Below are 8,250 nucleotides of genomic sequence, written 5' to 3' on the forward strand. Positions count from 1 at the left end.
TAATCCCCCCCCCCCAGTGGATTAGAGTCATTAATCATAAATACATGGTATGTATGAAAACTTTATCAGTAATAGGAAATACATATATAGTAATGGTAAAAAAATAGACTCAAATGTAATTTTTGTGGAGTACACAATGGATCTATCAAGGGTTAACATTCATAGAAGAGTACATCAAGAAAACTTAATTTTTTAAGATTTCCCTCTCTGTTCTTTTTTTCTCCTCTCCAGGTCTGGCTTGCTGCTATGCCACTAGAGCATCTTATGTACAAATCCTTATCTCTGTTGTATCCTTATATAGACACAAGAGTCACAGCAAGCGCTTCAGGAATCCTTGGACAAGGATTCCAGCAGAGAAGTTTTTATAGAGCAGGTTTTAAAAGCAGAGAGGGGATAGCAGGGCCATGAGCCTGAGGGGGAGGCAGGCACAGAGGCCATGGTAAATGGGAAAGCAACAGGAGATAGCAAGGGATCCAAGCTCATCTCCAGAGACAACTGTGATGGCCCAGGAGGTCCAATGAGGAAGAGAGACAGGTAGCCCTTTCCAAGGGAGTTTTAGGGACAGCATTACCTGTGATGCCATCTCCAGCACCTTCCCTGTCTCTCCCTGCATTGCCTGCTCCCTCTCTATTGCAGCTCCCCCACCTCCCACCGGGGTTGTTCAGGCTCTGACATCTCTCCTGGTACCTTTCAAGATTTCTTTGAGTTCCCACATGAGTATCTGTCCTGTCAGGAATCCTGTGTGGCCACCACCTAACTAAGTCACTGCCTACACACCTGGTGTCATGGCAACCGTCTTCACAGGCATACACAGATGGCCAGATAAGGCCTACTGACAACAGCCCACACTGTGTGTAACAGGACTCACCAGGCAGGCCACTCCTTCCAGGCCCTGGTGCCCACTCCATATAAGGGCCCCAATCAGCAGGAAGACTGGTTCTGTCCAGTCAGGGCAGCTGAGAACCACAGTGGATGCTCACCTCTCCAGCTCACTGCTGAGGAAAGAAAGGGAGACTAGGAAGGTGGCCTGGGGATTTCCAGGCTGGGTCAGTGAAGAAGCATCCCCATGAGTCACCTCCCGTGTGCAGACCAGGAGCCTGCCAGGGAGAGAACTTTCGGTAGCCCTGTGACAAGTGCTCCTTTCTGTGAAGGAGCTATGGTGACTGTGAGACCCACAAAGGTGAGACACAGAGCACCCATACTTGCATAGTCTTGTTTATAGAAGGGCAGACTGGAGTTTGATCTTTTTATTAATTTACAATACATTAAACTCTGCTCTGCATTGGGTCAGACAGTTTTTCCCCCTCCTATTGATTCTCATTGCTATCCTTTCTCTGGTTTTTAAGAACCAAGAACATCAAACCTTATTTCACATTTGCACCCTAAGAAAGAAAAGTGGCACTTGAAACACTGGAGCCAGACAATACATCTTCTTGACACTTCATCATTAAGTAATAAGTTATATTAGAGATTGTTTTTACATTGAAATATATGAACTTCTTTTATACACAGTTGGAGCACAACTTTACATTTCTCTGATTGTACACGATGTAGCATCATACCATATGTGCAGTCGTACATGTACCTAGGGTAATGATGTCCATCTCATTTCACTATCTTTCTTTGCCCCCATACCCACTCCCCACTCTGCCATCCCCTTTGCCCCAAGAAAGTTCCTCCATTTTCCCCATGTCCCCCCCATGATGGATCAGCATCCACTTATTAGAGAGAACATTTGGCCTTTGTTTTTGGGGGATTGGCTTACTTCACTTAGCATGATATTCTCCAACTCTATCCATTTACCTGAAAATGCCATGATTTTATTTTCTTTTACTGCTGAGTAATATTTAATTGTGTGTATATATATATATATCACAGTTTATTCACCCATTCATCTATTAAAGGGCATCTAGTTTGCTTCCATAGTTTAGCTTTTGTGAATTCAGCTGCTATAAACATTGATGTGGCTGTGTTACTATAGTATGCTGATTTTAAGTCCTTTGGGTATAGACCATGGAGTGAGATAGCTGGATCAAATGGTGATTTCATTCCAGATTTTCTAAGAAATCTCCATACTGCTTTCCAGATTGGCTGCACCAATTTGCAGTCCCATCAGCAATGAATGAGTATGCCTTTTCCCCCACATCCTTACCAACATTTATTGTTGCATGTATTCTTGATAACTGCCATTCTGAAAGGAGTGAGATGAAATCTTAGAGTAGTTTTGATTTGCATTCCTCTAATTGCTAGAGATGTTGACCATTTTTTCATATATTTATTGATCGAATATATATCTTCTTCTGAGAAGTGTCTGTTAGACCATTTATTGATTGGGTTGTTTGTTTTGGGGTGTTAAGTTTTTTGAGTTCTTTATATATCCTGGAGATTAGTGCTCTATCTGATGTGCATGTGGTAAAGACAGTTCCCAAAATGTAGGCTCTCTCTTTACCTCAATGATTGTTTCTTTTGCTGAGAACAAGTTTTTTAATTTGAATTCATCCCGTTTATTAATTCTGATTTTATTTCTTGAACTTTAGAAATCTTGTTATGGAAGTCGCGGCCTAATCCAATGTGAAGAAAATTTGGGCCTACTTTTTCCTCTATTAGGTGCAAGATTTCTGGTCTAATTCATAAGTCCTTGATCCACCTTGAGTTGAATTTGTGCATGGTGAGAGATAGGGGTTTATTTTCATTTTCTGCATATGGGTTTCCAGTTCTCCCAGCACCATTTGTTGAAGAGGCTATCGTTTCTCCAATGTATGTTAATATACAAACTTCTTACAGGCAAGAATAAAAAATTTCCACAAGATAAAGCACATGACTTCTGCCATTCACTTGCTATAGGCCTTTGGGCTAACCCTCCAAAAGATGAGCTGAGTGCTCTGACCTTGGGAGGTTAGGGTGGGGAAATTTGAGAAGTGCTCCTATGAGTTGGTGATCCTTGATCTTGACTGTATCTACTGCTATTCTTGAAGAAGCAGTGATTCCTTGTGGACCATGTGCCAAGCAAAATTGGAAAGTATAGATTTGGAGAAAAGCTGAACAGATTCCAATCTGATGAAATTTCAGATTCATTATTATCATCATAGTTATTCCCAACATGGTGGGCATGTTGATGTGCTAAAACAAGAGAAGTACAAGTGGCACAGAAATGGCTACGTACGAGATTAGTTTGCCTTCAGATTGAGAACCAGTATTCTTCAGTATGGTTCTCCCCATATTGCAGTTCTCTGTACTAACCACAGTACATATATTTATAAATAATCTAAAAATGTGTATGAATTTTTGGATATATTCTAAGTACAACTATGCCATATCAGGAACTGTCTAAAATGTAGTGAATTTATTTTGACCATTATTTCTTGTCTAAGAGGCCAATGAGGAAAGTAGGTACTGGGTACTGGGGAACTGGTGACATGGGTAACTCACATACCACTTTCATATTTCTTATTTTAGCAAGCTCTAAGTACAGTCATCCCTCATTATACACTGGGGAGAGATTCCAGGATCCCCCGCAGATACCAAAATTCTCAGATACTCAAGTTGCTTTTATAAAATGTAGTATTTGCATATAATCTATGTGCATCCTCCCATATACTTCAAATCATCCCTGGATTACTTATACCTAGTGCAATGTAAATGCTATGTAAATAATAGCTATATCCTATTGTTTAGGGAATAAAAACAAGAAAAAAGTGTGTATATGTTCTATATAAAAACATTTTTTGTCATATTTTTTGACCTGCTGTTAGTCAAATCTGCTGCATGGAACCAGCAGGTACACGGAGGGTACGTCTTTTGGCCACAGTAATGGCTGTGAGTTATGCTCTGAGGCTCAGCTGAGGATTTTCATGGGCAGAGGAAGAAACACTCCTGTTGTCCTTGGTCTGGGTGACTGGGAAGAGCTGTAGAATTTTATTAACAAGCTAGCACATGATGACAGTCTCAGTTCATGTCCATGAGAATATTGCAGCCACTATTTATGTGGCTACAGAACTCAGACTCAGTGGCTGTTCCTTTCTGGTTCTGATATGTTGGACCAAGCTACAGTACTAGGGAAGTGGCTCTGGGATAGAGGATGCATATGGAGCCTCTAAGTTTTCAATCATTTGCTATATCCTTTGTCCTTGGGCAAGAAATTAATTTCTGGGTTTATCAGTTTCTACAATGGGGAGGTATGATATCAACCTCAAGAGGTGACCATTGTCTTCAAATGAAATAATGTATACAGATAGACTAAGCACAGAGTCTGGCACATAGTAGGTGCTCAGTGAATAATAGTTGAGCCAGAAGCTTCAAGACTTCCAGAGTAGGGAGCTGGAAAGGTGTTAACAATATTCTCTTCTCCCCGAAACAGACACACGAGACAAAAGACCACCCAGTAAAAAGATCCAGTCAAGCAGAAGATTGAAATGCCAGTATATTCTGCAGACAGGAAACAGCATCCTCTAAGCAGACGCCATGTGACCAGTCATCCCATCGGTGCTATACCGATGAGCCACAGAATGAGTTATTAGCATAATCCCACTTTGAAACTTCTGCTCATAGAGAACAGCACCATCTTCAAGTTGGTAAATAAGCTCAAAGGAATTTAATTTGCCCTCTGAAGTGTGGGTAATACTGCTTTATCTTTCCGAGAAGACACGCTGCCGCCTCCATAACATCAGTAATGAGGCCATTACCATCCGAGAGTGACTCCCTCCTGAGTTCTGACGGGGCTGGAGGCCACACAGCCGTGATTCATCTGTAAATCACGCTCTCTGTTTAGAAATCTTGGCGTCGGCTCCCTGGTCGGGCATTGCTGTCTCTGTGGAAGGAAGAGGCAGAGAAGAAGGGAACCGAGGGAGGGTAATGGGACGCTGGGCTCACTGCTGTATTTTGTAAAACCATTATCCTCCTTCATTTCCAAAAGAGTACCCTCATTTCTGCATGATATTTTATACTCAATTAATTCCTGGAAATATTGCCAGAGACTAATGTGTTTTGTGTGCATACTGAATAACCTTGGGCTGTATTTTATGCTGTTATTTGTTTAGATCATATTCTTTGCCGACAGCAGTAATATATTAATCGTTCATTTGGGGTATAGAGTCCCTAGCCTGGAACTGTTATTCTTTATTTGAATTGGTGTGTCCATTTTTTTCCCCCAAATATCATTGACCATGGGAATCAAGAGCTGAGGATTCTACTCTGAATATTTTGGGGTTTCAGACATTGAGTTGTTTACTTGTCTTCAAACTTCAAGTTCTTTAGATAAAAATAAGGATGAGAAAGGATCATCGGTGAGCCCAGGGTCTTTGAGATCCCTCAGTGTGGAGACTCTGTGGCAGTATAAGATAGTGATTGTGCTGGGCATGGTGGCACATGCCTGAAATCCCAGCGGCTCTGGAGGCTGAGGCCGGATGACCATGAGTTCAAAGCCTGCTTCATCAAAAGTGAGGTGCTAAACAACTCAGTGAGACCCTGTCTCTAAATAAAATATAAAACAGGGCTGGGGATGTGACTCAGTGGTTGAGTGTTCCTGAGTTCAATCCCCAGTTCCCCCCTGCTCCCCCCAAATAGTAATTGTGACCAAAGTCCTTAAGTTCTGACTGGTTCAGATGTCATTTAGTTCTTACTTGGTTTCATTGCCTAGTAACATGGGATTTTAGGTTTGATAAATTCTTACCAGACAGTTAGTAGTTAATTGCACTTGCCAAATAAGTGGACCAGGGCCCAGTTGTGGAGTTCAAGTTCTCCCCCAGAGGGGGTACTGAGTTTGAGGATGCGATATTCCTTCATGCTCCTTAGACACTGTCTCTTCCCTGTCTTCCTGATACACCTGTGCCACAGCTGTGAGAAGGATTGAAATGATAGACCTTGGAGGTTTGCACAGAGATCAACAGCCTCATTTATAACAATGCTTTGATAATAGATGTTTGTTCTTTGTTTCTTGCTCGGGTGCTACAGTTGAGTTTGGGGTATAGTTCTTGAAGGATTCATTGGTGTCTGAAAAGTCCCTGTCAGAACATTCTTCCACATTGCGCTATTCTTAGTGGGCATGTTTTTTTTTTTTTTTTTTTTTTTTCCTTTTCCTTTCTCAGCAGGAGTTAGAAAATAAGCAGGTTTCCTTTTTGAGATTCTCTCAGTATCATTCTGTGTCTTATTAGAGTCCTGGGTTAGGTTTCAGAGGAATTATTTCATCCTTTGAGCAATTAGTACCTTTATGGAATTCAGACATCTTTCAGACCCTGTTCCATAGACCCCACTGGGGTGATTTGTCAGAGTGGTTTCATCAGTCCTAGATCATGTTTTGCCAGCTGCCTCGGCCCACGACAGAGAGAAAACATTTAGGCATATGGTCCAGACATTTGCACTTTTATCTGAATAAAATCTGTGTGCAAAGACCTCAAAATTTAAAAAGCCAATCAGTGCATATGATGTCAGAACGTTCACTTTCTCTCCTGGGGACATTTTCTTGGCATCCCTGAGTGATCTTCTAGGTGTGTCTAATTGTTCTAAAGGCACAGCTGTGTGAATCTGATTTACCTGCAGGGGGAAAAAAAGCCATATCATCCAACAATCAGGGAATAATCTTCAACTTCCTTCTTGGTTCTCACCTTTGAATTTCTATGAAGCCCTCAGACTTTAAACTCTTTTGGCGGCTAAGTAGAAAGCATTTTTCCTCCAGCTTCATAGACCGACTTCTGATACCTTTGAACTTATCTCAGAGAACAAGGGCCATTCAGAATGGGCTCATCACTTTCACTTTTAAGCATGTTCCTAGCTCAGAGCTAAAAGGGAGTGGGGGGAAGAAAGGTGACCTTTGCTGATTTCCCCTTTGTAGATAGTTGTGGGACCCTTTTCTTCTGGGTTCTGGGGGTGGGGCGGGAGCATTGCAGAGAAAGTTTTGGGTCCGACAGCAACTCTGTGGAGACACAACAGACTCATTTTGCTGGAGCCGAAATAAATATTTCAACATTGATGTGGAAGGTGCCCTCTGAACCTGATCTTGGGGAAGCAGGAAGCTACAATTTTTAGTTGGGAAAAATAACCAATATAAGATGAAGATAATTGGGTTGAGGCCAACATTCTACTGTTTCTTCAAGTTACTCAAGGTTAATAATGTCAGAGATACTCATAAGCAGTGGGTATATTCCTCTGGGCAATGTTTTTTTTGGAGGGGTTGATGTTGTTGTTGCTGAGGATTAAACCCAGGGCTTTACACATGCTAAGCACACACTGTACCTCTAAGCTACATCCCCAGCCCTGGGCAATGTTTTGACATGATCTAGGACTCAAGCAATGCAGCAAAGCTGCCCAAACCCAGCAAAGCAGACACTTCTGAGAACAGTTTCCACCTGAGAACAAACCACCTGCTTGAGGTAAGAACAGCCCCTCACCATTACCACCGCCCCGCCCCCACAAAGATTCAGGTATGTCAGACTGGAATGTTCTGCCTTGCTTTGGTCCTGCCTGTACCTGGGAAGTGATGGTCCCATAGTTGCCTGGCCCATCCTCCCTTGTTTAGGGAGGTCTCTTCTTGCTTTGGAAAATTGGCCCCAACACACTGCTCTGACAGGTGACTTGTCCACCAAATGTCTCCTATTGCACAGGTGGACAGCTGTTAAAGCATTTATGAAGTTTATAGCCTATTCTCCATTGTTAGTGCTCACAGAAGAGAGCAGGGATATAAAACCCAAACCAGACCCAACTAAAAGTCACTTCACAAAACTTGTACTTTGGAATCACTATGTTTTCTATCCCAACAGTCTGACCTTTCCCAACATTAGCATACACACCCCCTACACAGCCCTTCCTTATATCTTCATTAGATATGATTATTTTTGAAGTTGGTAGGAGGCCAAAGTAGTCCTCATAAAGGTTTATCTCATGGGCTCTGTGTCAGCTCTAAGTGATAGGAAACTCAAAATGATTTAAGCAGAAAAGATAATTTATTGATGAAAGCTAGTCAGGGTTTTAGTTGATGTTATCTTGACTGTTGTTCTCATCTTCATATTTAGACTTGGTCATTTTTATTTTTGGTTGGTAACTTAAAAATCTTGATTGCACCATTAAGGAAAGCAGTATGGAGATTCCTCAGAAAACTTGGAACGGAACCACCATTTGATCCAGCTATCCCACTCCTCACTTTATACTCAAAGGACTTAAAATTAGCATTGAACTGAATTGAACTGAATTATAGCAGTTCAATTCACAATAGCTAAACTATGGAACCAGCCTAGATGTCCTTTAACAGATGAGTGGATA

Source organism: Marmota marmota, unplaced genomic scaffold (assembly GCF_001458135.2).
Source record: "Marmota marmota marmota unplaced genomic scaffold, marMar, whole genome shotgun sequence".
Taxonomy (NCBI): Eukaryota; Metazoa; Chordata; class Mammalia; order Rodentia; family Sciuridae; genus Marmota; species Marmota marmota.